This window comes from Globicephala melas, chromosome 7 (assembly GCF_963455315.2).
Source record: "Globicephala melas chromosome 7, mGloMel1.2, whole genome shotgun sequence".
Taxonomy (NCBI): domain Eukaryota; kingdom Metazoa; phylum Chordata; class Mammalia; order Artiodactyla; family Delphinidae; genus Globicephala; species Globicephala melas.
The window spans coordinates 6498926-6515660 of NC_083320.1; the positions used below are offsets into that span (position 1 = coordinate 6498926).

Here is a 16735-nt window from a genome sequence, read left to right on the forward strand (position 1 = left end):
AAACATCCCAAGGCTGACAGTGCTTATTTCATGGTACTAAGACAAAATGTTCACCACCGCACTTTGAACCTTGCCTTTCCATTTTGTTTGAAGTGTGCGCCAAGTAGCTCGCTCTGAAGTTAACATTGTGAAGATAAATACATTTACTTCATTTTTTTAGCACAAAGTAGTAAGAGATAGGAATATATGAATAATACTCCTGGCTTACAGATGGTTTTTAGTTCTACCTAATGCTGGTGACATAGTAAGAGTTGACTATTTAAAAATAGCGGTAAACCTAGGCTTTTTAAAAACAGGTAAACCTGGCATAGGCGATGTATTAGTGTCCTATGGCTGCTGTAACAAATTACCACAAACTTGGTGGCCTGAAACAGTGTCTGTTTATTCTCTTAGAGATCTGGAGGTCGGAAGTCTGAAACTGGTTTCATTGGATTGAAGTCAGTGTTAGCAGGGACCGTGTTCCCTCCAAAGGCTTGGGCAAAATACGTAAATTCCTCATGGTAACCATTAGTTAATAGGATCCTTAGGACACTATTAAGATAACTTGACTTAAACAGTAATTTAAAAAAAAAAAAAAACGGTGGTGATGACTCAAAAACTTTATTCAATTGCTAGCTGTACCCAAACTGGTTCTACAACTGTGAGTGCTGGAAATGTAAAAAAGCATTTCCATAAGGCTACACAAAACTATCCCATTGCCATGTGTATGGTGTATCTCATTTCAAGTTAGATTGACAAAAGCCAGAAAGATTGGAAAGATTGGAATAGTGGAAAGTTTGGAATATTGATTGAGTGATGAAACACACACACACATCTGAGAGGATAGCTTTCTGTTGGCACAATTTGTGCCCCCAAAGGGGGCACGGTTGCCTTAGGACAGTCCACTGCAAAATGTTCCATCCTCCTTGGTCATCTCCCAAGGAAAGGTTTGCGTAAGGCATGAAAGCAAAAAGACAACTGAACTGGACAGACTAAAACTGCAGCATGTTCTTAGTTCTTTACCGAAAAGTCATGTGACCTGAGCACATTGTTAACAAACAGAATATATGAGATTGAGTTTGGATACCCTTTGGTCCTTTAAAGTCCAATCCCCATGGAATGACATGCAAAAAATACACAGCAGGGACACAGGATTCAGCCACCACTCTCCTACAGGGATACACGGAGTCTGTTAAAACCATATCAAATAAACAAGTCAATGAAGTACCTCGGCAGTGCTGCTTATATACTCTCTACAAGCAGGATCAGAATAAAACAGACTACTTGGGCTTTTGAAAAATGAGTTCATTTGCTTGCCAGGCAAGGGAACACACTGTTGAAGACATTTCATGGTTGTTGAGGGAGCTGGAAGGGATGGGGAGCAGGGAGAGAAGGGGGATGTTAGGAGTTTTGAAGTGATAGGAAGGGAGGTGCACAGTTATGCACATTAGTTATGCTAATGAAGGGTAGAAAATTACCGTTCTGGCTCCCCATTGTTCAGTGGTCAGGTAAGTCTTCAGTTGAATCCAGTAAGAGTCTGGCACACCAAGATGACACAGAGGTCTTAGATCTTCAACCGCTCTGGGTAGTTAGAATAGTTGAGGGCAAAGACAGCGTTCAGTTTTGATATATCCTGGATTAGTACTGCTAAGTGGAAAGTTTCCCTTTTACAGAAATAGAAAACATTTAAGGAGTTTTCAGGGAATTCCCTGGTGGTCTAGTGGTTAGGCACTTTAACTGCCATGACCCTGGTTCAATCCCTGGTCAGGGAATTAAGATTCCTGCAAGCTGTGAGGCGTGGCCAAAAAAAATTTTCAAAACTGAAAATCCTTTTTAAATGTCTTGACTCAAAATCACACTGCTGTAGGCCTGTATATAAGTATTCCTCTTTTAGGAAAGGTTTGAATGGGTTTCAGAGTGGAAGAAAAGCATTTCCTCTGGTGCAAAAGTGACCATCTCAAGTCCCCTGCGTTGGATTCCCTCCATGGAATCACTAGCACCACCCCACAGAACACACCAGGAGGGAAAATTGTGTTCCTGTGAGCTCCAAGAGACCTGGGGACCTGTAGTCATCTTAGCAGAATCCAGATAGACACTTCCCCGCTGGAGCGCCACACTTAACTAGTTCTAGTTTAGCTTATCTCACACAACAGAAAGCATTTGAAAGAAAGAATACTCTCTTCAAATAACCGTTAAGGATCAGTCTTCTTTCCCCTGTGATTCCATTCTTCTGTCTCCAAACAGGGAGGGAGTTCCTCTTCATCTTGGGCAATCATTCACCCAAATGCTTACTTGTCCAGGAATTTCTAATTCCACTTTCTCAGTAAACACAGATTCATTTCCTCTTGTCCTACTCTCCTTTGAACCCTTTCTGTATAATTTCAACGACCACCAATGAGCATACACAGCAATCTAATGTGACTACACTCTGGGAAAGAGTTAACAACCTCATTGATGAAATAGTCTATTCTCCATCTTTAACCCATGCAGCTGAATTTTGGACTTATTAGTAACTTGCAGAACTCTTTCCTCCTATTAATATGCAACTTGTAGAATACCCAATCAGAAATAAGCTTTGTTAAGGTGGAGCTCTCTAAGGAAAGCTGCTTATTTGATTTTTCGTTTTTGTTTGTTTTCCACTTAGTGAATGAGAATACTTAATGTAAAATCAGAGAGAATGCTTCATTTGAGGTATCTATATTTGGCAAAATAAAGAGGAACTCTTTACCTTGGAACTTTATGAAAACAAAACCATTTGTTGAAAATGAGTATATTCATATTATGGGAGGGGCAGTAACTAACTTGAAGGAAGCAAAAGAGTGAATTTTTTAATGCATATTGAAAGCAGTAAAGATCATAATTGATAATGCAAAAAGTAAAATCAGTGTAGAAGTATGCTCTTCCAGAGATCATCTCCCAGAATGCGTCAGAAAAATAGAGTAGATAGGATTGAGGAGCAACATGAGAGCAACAGAGCCTGGAAAGTAGAAATCTGTGGGTGACAGATGTTCACCAAGAAGAGACCAGAACAAAATTTCAACAACTTAGAGGAAAACTTTCAAGTTTTCAGTAAGATCTGCGTTTAACTTTAGGCTGATGTTGTGTGGTAGGCAGAAAAATGGCCCTGCAGAGAAGTTCACATTCTAATCTCTGGAAGCTGTGAGTATGTTGCCTTACATGGCAAAGGGACTTTGTAGATATGATTAAGTTAAGGGTCTTGCCATAAGGAGATTACCATGGATTATCTGGGTAGTTTCAACCTAACCCCACGGGCCCTTATAAGTGAGAGGGAGGCAAGAATGTCAGAGATCTGGAGATGCTGTACTGCATTTACATGGAAATGGAAAAGTACCAGAGAATTCCCAAATTAACAACAAATAAAATTGTTTATAAAAAAAGGAAAAAGGAAACACAAAAAGAATGAGCTTATACTAAATGGAAGGAATAAAGTAATTACATTGTGTGAATGAACAGAATTCTTACATCAAAAGAAATAGATTGGATGGAGATTTTTTAATATTTTTAAATTTTTAAGTAAACTTTTAAATAAAGGTTTCAAGTTAAAAGAGATAGACTTCACATATACATGGTCAAGTTACTTTTTTCAAGGGTTCAAAGAATATTCAATAGGGACAGTCGTTTCAAGAAATGGTGCTGGGAAAACTAAATCTCCAAATGTAAAAAATGAATTTGGTCTCTTACTGATGTCATATAAAAAATTAACTCAAAATGGATCAAGGATCTAAAACTATAAAACTCTTTGAAGAAGACATAGGACAAAACTTCACAACATTGAATTTGGAGAAGATTTCTTGAAAATTACACCAAAGGCATAGTTAATGAAAAATAACAAACTGCTGATAGTTTTGGTTTTCTTTTTGCGGGGGGGGCATGCCACACAGCATGAGGGAACTTAGTTCCCCAACCAGGGATCAACCCCATGCACCCTGCAGTGGAAACGCAGTCTTAACCACTGGACCGCCAAGGAAGTCCCTAAAAAATTAACAAATTGGACTTCATGAAACAATTTTAAATGTGTACATCAAAAGATATTACCACAGTAAAAAGGCAGACCATAGAATGGGAGAAAATATTTGCAACTCATATATTTGATAAGGGATGGATATCCAGAATATATAGAGAACTCCTAAAACTCAAAAACAACAAAAAGACCTGAGTCAAAAATGGGCAAAGGACTTAGACGTTTCTCGAAAGATGTGCAAATGACCAATAAGCACATGAAAAGACGCTCAACATCATTAATCATTAGGGAAATGCAAATCAAAACTACAATGAGATGTCACCTCACACCCATTAGGATGGCTATCATTTACAAAAATACAAAAAACAAACAAAACAAAGCAAAAAATACAGAAAACATGCCTGGCAGAGGATGTGGAGAAATTGAAACCCTCGTGTACTGTTGGTGGGAGTGTAAAATGGTGCAGCCACTGTGGAAAACAGTATGGCAGCTCCTCAAAAAATAAAAATAGAAATACCAGATGATCCAGCAATTCCACTTCTGGGTATATACCCAAAAGAATTGAAAGCAGCGTCTCAAAGAGATAATTGTATGCCCATGTTCATAGCAGCATTATTCACAATAGCCAGAAGGTGAAAGCAAATTGTGTCCATTGGCAGTTGAAACGCAAAATGTGGTCTGTCTACACAATGGAATATTATTCAGACATAAAAAGGAAGGAAATTCTGACATATACGACAACATGAATGAACCTGGAGGACATGATGCTAAGTGAAATAAGTCAGTATCAAAAAGACACATACTATATGATTCCACTTATATGAGGTACCTAGAGTAGTCAGATTCATAGAGGCAGAGAGTAAAATCATGATTGCCAGGGACTAGGGAGTTGGGCAAATGGGGAGATGTTGTTTAAGGGACATAGAGTTTCAGTTTTTCAAGATGAAGAGCTCTGGAGTTTTGTTGCACAACAATGTGAGTATAATTAACACTACTAAACCATACCCTAAAAAAATGGTTAAAATGGTAAATCTTATATTACGGGTGTTTGACCACAATTAAACATTTTTAAGAAGCAAACTTTATGAAGAAAACACAGCAGTCATAAACCTATGTGCACCGATCTAGCAGCTGTATGTTTAAAGTAAAAACTATTAAAATTCCATATGTAGATTGACCAAAATTCAGTTAAATGGGAAAATAATTTCAGACACCATTTTCAGATTTGGGCACAGCGAGTTTTTTTTTTATAAAAAATTGAAAATATACATTTTTAGTTTTATCTATGGAAGATTTACAAGCGTTGATCATATGCTGTCTGATATAGTAGCCACTAGCTACACATGACTATTGCGCACTTGAAATGTGCATAGCCCAAACTGATATGTGCTGTAAGTATGAAATACATACCAGATTTTGAAGACTTAGTATGAAATTTAAACATGTGAACTATAATAACTTTATATTGAGGCAAGTGGGCAAGATGTCAGATTGGAAAGAACTTGAGCTCACTTCCTGCTGCGGGCACAGCAGTATTCCAATTTACAGAGCAAATATTGAAGAGAAAGACCTGAAGACTAGCAGAAAAGATCTTCTACAACTAAATATATAAAGAAGGAACCACAAGAAGATGTGCAGGAGAGGTGGAGACAAGGTAGAGTGAAGACCCATACCCTTGGGTGGACGACCCACAAACGCGGGATAATTACAATTGCAGAGGTTCTCCCTAAGGACTGAAGGATATGAGCCTACATTGGGCTTCCCAGCCTGGGGGTCCTGAACCAGGAAGGAGAGCTTCCAGAACATTGGGCTTTGAAGGCCAGTAGGGCTTACTTTCCAGAGAGCCAGGGGGCTGTAGGATATAGAGACTCCACTCTCAAAGGGTGCACACAAAATCTCACACACACTAGGACCCAGGGAAGAAGCAGTAATCTGAAAGGAGCCTGGTTCAGACCTGCCTGCTGATCTTGGAGAGCCTCCCAGAGAGGCAGGAGGCAACAGGAGATCATCCTGGGGATATACACACTGGCAGCAGCTCTACTGGGGAGCTCCGTTCTACCACAGTAACACTGTGCTGGCAAGTGACATTTTGGAATCTTCCCTCTAGCTTATTAGCATTGGGACCCAGCCCCACCCACCAGCCTGTCAATACCAGTACTAGGATGCCTCAGGCCAAGTAGCTAGTTGAGTGGAGACACAGGCCCATCCACTAGTAGGCCAGCTTCCTTCGGACCCCCTGAGCTCGCAGCCACCTGGGACATGGCCCCATCTGCCAGAAGGCCCAGGATCTGGCCCTGTCCACCAGAGGGCCCAGGACATGGACTCGCCTACCAGTGCATCAGCACTAGCCCAGGGACCCCCTGGACCTCACCCCACCCTCCAGCAGGCTGATACCAGCTCCAGGACCCTCAGGCCCTGCAGCCAGAGACTCCAGGATCTGGCTCCACCTACCAGTGGGCCAGCATTAGGTATATACATAGATATATATGGCCCCAACATAGGAGAACCTGAATACAAAAAGCAAATATTAACAGACATAAAAAGAGAAGTTGACAGTAAACAACAATATTAGAGTACTTTACAACCCCACATACATCAATGGACGCATCATTCAGACAAAATCAATAAGGAAACACTGGCCTTAAACAACACATTAGGCCAGGGAGACTTAATAGATATAGATAGAACATTCCATCCAAAAGCAACAGAATACACATTCTTTTCAAGTGCACATGGAATATCCTACAGGGTAGATCACACATTAGGCCACAAAACAAGTCTCAGTAAACTTAAGAAGACTGAAATCATATCAAGCACCTTTTCCAACCACGATGCTATGAAACCAGAAATCAACTACAAGGAAAAAATTGCAAAAAACACAAACACATGAAGGCTAAACAATGTGCTACTAAACAACCAATGGGTCATTGAAGAAATCAAAGAGGAAATAAAAAAATACCTGGAGACAAATGAAAACGAAAACACAACAATCCAAAATCTGTGGGAAACAGCAAAAGTAGTTCTAAGAGGGAAGTTTACAGCAATACAAATGTACCTCAGGAAATAAGAAAAATCTCAAATAAACAACCTAACCTTACACCTAAAGTAACTAAAGAGAATAAACAAACCCCAAAGGTAGTATAAAAAAAAATAAAGATCTGGGCAGAAATTTAAAAGATCAATGAAACTAAGAACTGATTCTTTGAAAAGATAAACAAAATTGGTAAACCTTCAGCCAGACTCATCAAGAAAAAAGAGAGAGGGCCCAAATAAATAAAATCAGAAATGAGAAAGAGGAAGTCACAACAAACACCACAAAATATATAAAGGATCATAAGAGATTATTGTGAACAATTATACGCCAATAAAATGGACAACCTGGAAGACATGGACAGATTCCTAGAAATGTACAATCTCCCAAGACTGAACCAGGAAGAAACAGAAAATATGAACAGACCAATTACCAATAATGAAATTGAATCAGTAATAAAATACTCCCAGGAAATTGAAGTCCAGGACCAAATGGCTTCACAGGTGAATTCTACCAAACATTTAGAGAAGAGTTAACACCTATCGTTTTCAAACTATTCCAAAAAATAGGAGAGGAAGGAATGCTTCTTAACTCATGCTATGAGGCCAGCATCACCTTGATACCAAAACTAGAAAAAGATATCACACACACACACACACACACACATTACAGACCAATGTCACTGATGAACATAGATACAAAAATCTCAACAAAATATTAGCAACTCAATGGTACATTAAAAAGATCATATACCGCAATCAAGTGGGATTTATCCCAGGGATGCATGGATTGTTCAATAGCCGCAAATCAGTCAAGGTGATACACCACATTAACAAACTGAAGATTAAAAGTCATATGATCATCTCAATAGATGTGGGAAAATCTTTTGACAAAATTCAACATCCATTTATTAAAAAAAAAAAAAAAAAACTCCACAAAGTGGGTATAGTGGTAAAATACCCCAGACTAATAAAGGCCATATATGACAAGCCCACAACTAACACCATACTCAGTGGTGAAAAGCTGAAAGCATTTCCTCTAAGATCAGGAACAAGACTCTTGCCACTTTTAATAAACATTATAAGTCCTGGCCACGGCAATCAGACAAAAAAAAGAAATAAAAGGAATCCAAATTGGAAAGGAATAAGTAAAACTGTCATTCTTTACAGATGACGTGACACTCACTATACACAGAAGATCCTAAAGGCATGATCAAAAATTACTAGAACTCATCAGTGAACTGGGTAAAGTCGTGGGACACAAAACTATTATACAGAAATCTGTTGCATTTCTATACACGGACAATGAACTATTCAAAAAATGAAATTAATGATACAATTTTATTTTCAATCGCATCAAAAAGAATGAAATACCTAGGAATAAATCTAACTAAGGAGGTAAAACATCTATACTAGGAAAACTGTAAGACACTGATGAAAGAAATTGAAAACGACACAGATGGAAAGATACACTGTGCTCATGGATTGGAAGAATTAATATTGTTAAAATGACCATACAGGGCTTCCCTGGTGGCGCAGTGGTTGGGAGTCTGCCTGCTAGTGCAGGAGACACGGGTTCAAGCCCAGGTCCGAGAAGATCCCACACGCCGCAGAGCGGCTAGGCCCATGAGCCACAACTACTGAGTCTGCGCGTCTGGAGCCTGTGCTCTGCAAAAAGAGAGTCCGCGATAGTGAGAGGCCCACGCACTGCGATGAAGAGTGGCCCCCGCTTGCCACAACTAGAGAAAGCCCTCGCACAGAAACAAAGATCCAACACAGCAAAAATAAATTAATTAATTAATAAACTCTTACCCCCAACATCTTCTTTAAAAAAAAAAAAAATGACCATACAACCCAAGGCAAACTACAGATTCAACACAATACCTATTAAAACACCAACAGCATTTTTCACAGAATGAGAACAAATAATTCTAAAATTTGTATGGAAACAGAAAAGACCCTGAATAACCAAAAAAAAAAAAAAAAATCTTGAGAGAGAAGAACAGAACTGGAGCAGTGACAAGGATGGACCTAGAGATTATCATACTAAGTGAAGTTAAGTCAGACAGAGAAAGACAATAATCATGTGATATCACTTATATGTGGAATCTAAAAAAATGATACAAATGAACTTATTTACAAAACAGAAACAGACTCACAGACACAGAAGAGAAACTTATGGTTACCAAAGGGGAAGGACAGGGGAGGGTTAAATTAGGAGCTTCGGATTAACAGATACACATCACTATATATAAAATAGATACATAGCAAGTTCTTACTGTATAACACAGGGAACTGTATTCAATACCTTGTAATAATCTATAATGAAAAAGAATCTGAAAAAGAATATATATCTGAATAACTTCGCTGTACAATAGAAATTAACACAACATTGTAAATTAACTACACTTCAATTTTTAAAAACAGCAGAACTGGAGGTGTCATGCCCCTGGTTTCAAACTATACTACAAAGCTACAGTGATCAAAACAGTATGGTACTTCAGTCTATGATTGAAGGCAATTTGTGGGATGATACACATAGAGGAAACACCATGTAAAAAACTTCTTCTTGCTGTTAATGTTAGTGTATGTTAGCTGTGAGTGCTGCTCCAACTATGTTTGCAACTGTACATGCCAAATCTGATAGCCCAGAAACCATCACAAACAAACTTCCCTTGACGGAAAGAAAACTTATGATCCCAGTGAGGGCTAAAAAAGAAAGATAGGGACTTCCCTGGTGGCGCAGTGGTTGAGAGTCCGCCTGCCGATGCAGGGGACATGGGTTCGTGCCCCGGTCCGGGAAGATCCCACATGCCGCGGAGCGGCTGGGTCCGTGAGCCATGGCCGCTGAGCCTGCACGTCCGGAGCCTGTGCTCCACAAAGGGAGAGGCCACAGCAGTGAGAGGCCCGTGTACCGAAAAAAAAAAAAGAAAGATAAAGAAGCCAAGCACAACTGGTAGAATCTGGACACGTAAGTAATAAAAACTGGGGATTATTTAAAGCGTTCATTTGGAAATATGAAAAGATGGTCGTATTCCCCACTGCTGTTATTTCATTTTATTTTTTAAAAAGAACATGTTATTTATTTATTTTTACTATTTATTTTATTTATTTATTTTTGGCTGCACTGGGTCTTTGTTGCTGCGCGCGGGCTTTCTCTAGTTGCGGCGAGCAGGGGCTACTCTTCATTGTAGTGCGTGGGCTTCTCATTGTGGTGGCTTCTCTTGTTGCAGAGCACTGGCTGTAGGTGCGTGGGCTTCAGTAGCTGTAGCAGGAGGGCTCAGTAGTTGTGGCTCATGGGCTCTAGAGCACAGGCTCAGTAGTTGTGGTGCACAGGCTTAGCTGCTCCGCAGCATGTGGGATCTTCCCGGACCAGGGATTGAACCCATGTCCCCTGCATTGGCAGGTGGATTCTTAACCACTGCCCAACCAGGGAAGCCCCCCACGGCTATTATTTTAAATAAAAATGTTGAGAATCACACACACACAAAAACAGAACGGTACTGGCACAAAAACAGACACATAGATCAATGCAACAGAATATAGAGCAGAAATAAACCCACACTTACATGGGCAATTAATCTATGACAAAGGTGGTAAGAATATACAATGAGGGGAAGACAGCCTCTTCAGTAAATGGTGTTGGGAAAACACAACTACATACAAAAGATCAAACTGGATTACTCTCTCACACCATGCACAAAAATAAATTCAAAATAGATTAAAGACTTAAACGTAAGACCTGAAACCATAAAACTTCTAGAAGAAAACACAGGCATATGCTCTTTAACCTCAATATTAGTAAATTTTTTTGGATATGTCTCCTTAAGCAAGGGAAACAAAAGCAAAATAAACAAATGGGACTATATCAAACTAAAATCTTTTTTTTTCATGTAATAATATATATTTTAATATCAGATTTGTGTAGTGATTTAGAACAATAAATATCACACAGTGAAAAATTTATCATAAACTAAACGCAACAACAAGAGGAAACAAATGCTTCTGTACACATTACCAAGGTCTTTACAGTAAATTACAGTGTAGCGTTCCATCACAGCATATTTGCATACAAAGCTGCTAACGTGAACACTGAAAGAAGTCTGTCCTGTAGCTCTTTGATCTTGATTTAATAAAGTCTGTACAGTATCAAATAATATCAGAAGTCTAAAAAAATGCAGTGAGTTTTTATATCATGTTTATACATTATTGTTTATATACCATTAAAAAAATAAGGTCAAAAGTGCAGTTTTGAAAGAAGTAGAAATTGTTATTCTTGGTAAGAACTAAAAAAATGTATTATCCCAAATAAGAAGCCATCTAAAGGCTGATACAATTTCTTAGGCATCTTCCTTTAACTCTCGTACAAACTTGGTTACCATATCCTATAAGATAAACCAACACAAAGGGAGTGAGATCATCTTTTTATAAAGATAATAAAAGACACAGATCTAGTAATGAGAAACACAGGAAGTGAATATAATGATAGGCCTCCCCGAAATGAATTAAATGACTTTTTGCTCACAGGAGTGCATGGGCTATCACTGAACGTGATAAAACGTGGGGAATTTCAAAGCATTTCTAAAAATTTTAATCGTTTTCAAGTTTTTAGGTATAACTGGCAATGGTGCATACATCCCAGGATTATGAAACTTTCTCGTATAATATAACTAAGACAAAATGTGCCTTAAAGGTGCTAAATCATATCACAGAAAATAAAGACTAAGGATCCAGTAATTAAAAGGCAGCAGTATAGAAACCAGTCAAGAAGAAGCAGATGGACAGAACACAACTCTGTGTCTTAATTGGCACTTACCACAGTAACTAGTTATATTTTGACAAATTCTAGAACAAATGCCTATATTGAAATACGTGTGATACATGAACCATTTATATAAGAAACTGAAAGGGTAAAATTACTGCCTTATAAAACAAATTAAATTTAGAGAAAAGAAAAAAATAAAAGGAATGTGAAGAAAAATCTTACTTTTAAACTTACTGTGGGATCAAAATATTGACAGAGCTGTGTCAATCAAGAGCAGTCTTCCTGCTGCTAAGACAGGCAGGCAGCTGAGCCTGGCGCACCACTACCCCTCCTCTCTCCAAATGCTACTGAGCAATAGAGGCTTAGTTTTTGGTTTTTACTGAATGGAGTAAGTTCCTTGGTTGGGTTAACATATATAGACTGCCTGAGATAATAAAAACTTCACCATTACATTAGATTAATGGGGATTGAAGGTCTTCCTAGTTCTCACAGGAGAAAAGGGTTGGCTGCTGAAGACAGTACGGGTGCTCTGTAGCACCCATAATTAATGTGATTAATGTCACCTTCAGTAGAAGATTAAAAATCGATGGCTAGGGTGGGAGGGAGGCAGACACAAGAGGGAGGAGATATGGGGATACACGTATGTGTATAACTGATTCACTTTGTTATACAGCAGAAACTAACACACCACTGTAAAGCAATTATACTCCAATAAAGATGCTAAAAAAAAAATCGATGGCTGTGGATGCTTGTGCAGAATCTTCCCTCCCTCTGACAAATTTCACAGGGCATCTCCTCCATTACTCTGTCTTCTAGGGCCTGTTCAGGGCACTCATGTGCCTGCTTGAAAGTGTAGCTTCTCTTTTTGAAGATGCTATTAAATGTTTTCATTGGCTGCGGTTGTGCAGAACCATTTTGGAAGGGAAGTTCCATGGAACTCAGGTTGGTCCTGCTTTGCTTGATGCTGGGTGCCTGCAATCCACAGTGATGGTCGTGGATGCATGGCGACACAGTGGAGGAGCGCCGCACCTTCTGGTAGCTGTCCAGTTCCTCCAACAGGTCTGCAGATGTCTCCTTGTCTCTCGGTGAAAACAATTCATAATGAGGAGGATCAAACTCTTCGTGAAATCCAGTTTTATAAAAAGCAGTTTTGCAAGCCATGACCTTTTTTCAAGGCTGTTTCACTTGTACTTAAATAGAAATAATGAGAAGGACCAAGACAATCCCTGACGCAATGCCAACAACTGTTCCGTGAGTTTTAGTGATTTGTTCAAGCAGTCCTGCTTTTTTCTTTTCTTTACAATGATTTTCATCCCAAGGGTATGCACAGTTTTGAACCCCATTACAGATTAAAGAATTATTGATGCACATGTTGCTATGGCAAAAGAAAGTGCTGTCTGTGCAGGGAGGCTCCACAAAGGAAGTAAAAAGCATTCTGGGGCTTCCCTGGTGGCGCAGCGGACGCCTGCCGATGCAGGGGACACGGGTTCGTGCCCCGGTCCGGGAAGATCCCACATGCCGCAGAGCGGCTGGGCCCGTGAGCCATGGCCACTGAGCCTGCGCGTCCGGAGCCTGTGTTCCGCAACGGGAGAGGCCACAGCAGTGAGAGGCCCACGTACCGCAAAAAATAAAAAAAGAAAAAAAAAAGCATTCTGAACGTGCTAAGCCGACTACCTTCATCAGCCCACATTCGTATCACCCCAACTCCTGTTTTAAGCATTACGTCATGGGCCACAGTGCTGCAAAACTTGGCCTTCAGATTTTCAATAGAACTGCTCCCATCATAGACTGCAACGAAGTTTCTCTTGCATTCATTTGAGTACTCCATTTGATAATCTAGGAACCTCAAATAAATCTTACCTTTTGGAGTAGCTTTAATCATCCACATGCAATCAACCGCTTGGCCGGGTTTTGTTTTCTCCCCTTGTTCTACCTGACTCCAACGTACTATTCCGTCAGCTCCTGACAATTCAAACTGGCCATCTCCTAGGTAAGTAAAGTCTGAATCTGGAATAAACGAGTATTTTGCTAGAAATTCCAGTCCTTCACGTTCTTCATCGGAACTGAACTTAATCCACATGAATCTCCCTGTTGATCTAATTAATGGAGGGCTTTTCACACCACAGTCACGATCTACATGTGGAGAGAAACCAAACGGCCCGTCTCGAACTTCCAAGTGATCAAACCGACATTCAAATGATGGTTCTAATACAATAATGTTCATCAAAGGTCAGCTGTGTTTTTTGACGTGAAGCAGCTTCCAAAATGTAGATACATTCCTTGTTTGGTGGATATGAGTCAAGATAATCTGGTGAAGCAAAATGACCTCCATTGCTGGTTCGAACCCAAAGGCCACGCTGGGTTGCAGGCATGTGCTTGATTCCAATATTTTGTCCATCTTGAGTCTTTTGGGCCACAGCAATCCCTTCCACTGCAAGTATTGTTATTAACCACACAGGATGGAGCAGAGCTGCTCCAGGGCCATGATCCCGAGCTGCCCGGTGCTTCGCTGCGGGGCCGAGGAGGCGGCGGCGGCAGCCCCGCTCCATCCCCATCGCCCGCCACTAGGTTGCTCCCCAAGGGGTAGGGCTCAGGTCCTGCGGCCCGCCATGCCCGAGCCTCCCGGCGGGCTCTTGCGCTGCCCCAGCCCCGCAACGGGCGCCGCCGCTTGCTCCGCAGCGCTCAGTCCCATCGACCGCCTCGGAGCCGGGGAGCGCGGACCGGAGGGACCTGACCTGCGCCGTCAGCCTGCGGCTGCGGCACAAACCCCACCCAAGTTCAAACTAAAATTTTTTGAACAGCAAAGGAAATTAGTAACAAAAGGAAAAAGCCACTTACTGAATGGGTGAAGATATTTGCAAATGATGTACCTGATAAGGGGTTAATATCCAAAATACGGAAAGAAAACATACAAGTCAACAACGACAACAAATAACATGATTAAAAATCGGCAGAGGACTCAAATAGACATTTTTCCAGAGAAAACAGACAGATGGCCAATAGGCACATGAAAAAATTCTAAACATCATTAATCATCAAGGAAATGCAAATCAAAACCACAATAAGATTATCACTGCACACCTGTCAGAATGGCTATTATCAAAAAGACAATAAGTAACAAGTGTTGGTGAGGATGTAGAGAAAAGGGAACCCTCGTACACTATTGGTGGAAAAGTAAATTGGGGAAGCCACTATAGAAAACAACATGAAGGGTCCTCAAAAAATTAAAAATAGAAACCCCATATGATCCAGCATTTCTACTTCTGGGCACTTAACCAAAGAAAGGAAAACACCAATTACAAAATATATACGCATCCCTATGTTCACTGCGGCATTATTTACAATAGACAAGAATATTGGCTATTGCATATTACTCAGCCATAAAAAAGAATGGAATCTTGTTTTTGCGACAACATGAATGGACCTGGGGCTATTATGCTTAGTGAAATAAGTCAGATAGAGAAAGACAAATACTGTATGATTTCACTTACATGTGGAAAATAAAAGGCAAAGCAAATGAACAACATGAACAACTATAACAAAACAGAGAACTTCCAGGAAGATAGCGGAAGAGTAAGATGCGGAGATCACCTTTCTCCCCACAGATACACCAGAAATACATCTACACGTGGAACAACTCCTATAGAACACCTACTGAATGCTGGCAGAAGACCTCAGACCTCCCAAAGGCAAGAAACCCGCCACGTACCTGGGTAGGGAAAAATAAAAAAGAATAAACAGAGACAAAAGGATAGGGACGGGACCTGCACAAGTGGGAGGGAGCTGTGAAGGAGGAAAGGTTTCCACACACTAGGACCCCCTTCGCGGGCAGAGACTGCGGGTGGCGGAGGAGGGAAGCTTCGGAGCCGCGGAGGAGAGCACAGCAACAGGGGTGCGGAGGGCAAAGCGGAGAGATTCACGCACAGAGGATGGGTGCCGACCGGCACTCACCAGCCCGAGAGGCTTGTCTACTCCCCCGCTGGGGCGGGCGGGGTTGGGAGCTGAGGCTCGGGCTTCGGTCTGAGCGCAGGGAGAGGACTGGGGTTGGCGGTGTGAACACAGCCTGCAGGCGGTTAGTGCGCCACGGCTAGCCGGGAGGGAGTCCGGGGAGAAGTCTGGAGCTGCCGAAGAGGCAAGAGACTTCTTACCTCTTTGTTTCCTGGTGCGCGAGGAGAAGGGATTAAGAGCTCCAGAGACGGGCGCGAGCCGCGGCTATCAGCGCGGACCCCAGAGACGGGCATGAGACGCTAAGGCTGCTGCTGCCGCCATCAAGAAGCCTGTGTGCGAGTACAGGTCACTATCCACACCCCTCTTCCGCGGAGCCTGTGCAACCCGCCACTGCCAGGGTCCTGGGATCCAGGGACAACTCCCCCGGGAGAACGCATGGCGTGCTTCAGGCTGGTGCAACGTCACGCCGGCCTCTGCCGCCGCAGGCCCGCCCTGCACTCCGTGCCCCTCCCTCCCCGCGGCCTGAGTGAGCCAGAGCCCCCGAATCAGCGGCTCCTTTAACCTCGTCCTGTCTGAGCAAAGAACAGATGCCTTCCGGCGACCTACACGCAGAGGCCGGGCCAAATCCAAAGCTGAGCCCCTGGGAGCTGTGCGAACAAAGAAGAGAAAGGGAAATCTCTCCCAGCAGCCTCAGAAGCAGCGGATTAAAGCTCCATGATCTACTTGATGTACCCTGCATCTGTGGAACACCTGAATAGACAACGAGTCATCCCAAATTAAGGAGGTGGACTTTGAGAGCAAGATTTATGAGTTTTTCCCCTTTTCCTCTTTTTGATGAAAGGCTCTTGGTGCTGCAGCCAGGAGTCAGTGCTGTGCCTCTGAGTGGGAGAGCCAACTTCAGGACACTGGTCCACAAGAGACCTCCCAGCTCCACGTAGTATCAAACGGCAAAAATCTCCCAGAGATCTCCATCTCAACACCAGCACCCAGCTTCACTCAACGACCAGCAAGCTACAGTGCTGGACATCCTA

At 41.6% G+C, this 16735-nt stretch overlaps 1 protein-coding gene and 1 pseudogene across 3 annotated transcripts in view; both read right to left on the reverse strand.

Moving 5' to 3' along the window:
- Positions 1–16735, reverse strand: part of LOC115858710 (UDP-glucuronosyltransferase 1A3-like) — a 68214-nt gene that overhangs the window by 18759 nt on the left and 32720 nt on the right. The window lies entirely within an intron of this gene.
- LOC115858986 (neuropilin and tolloid-like protein 2 pseudogene) lies at positions 12458–14241 on the reverse strand (annotated as a pseudogene).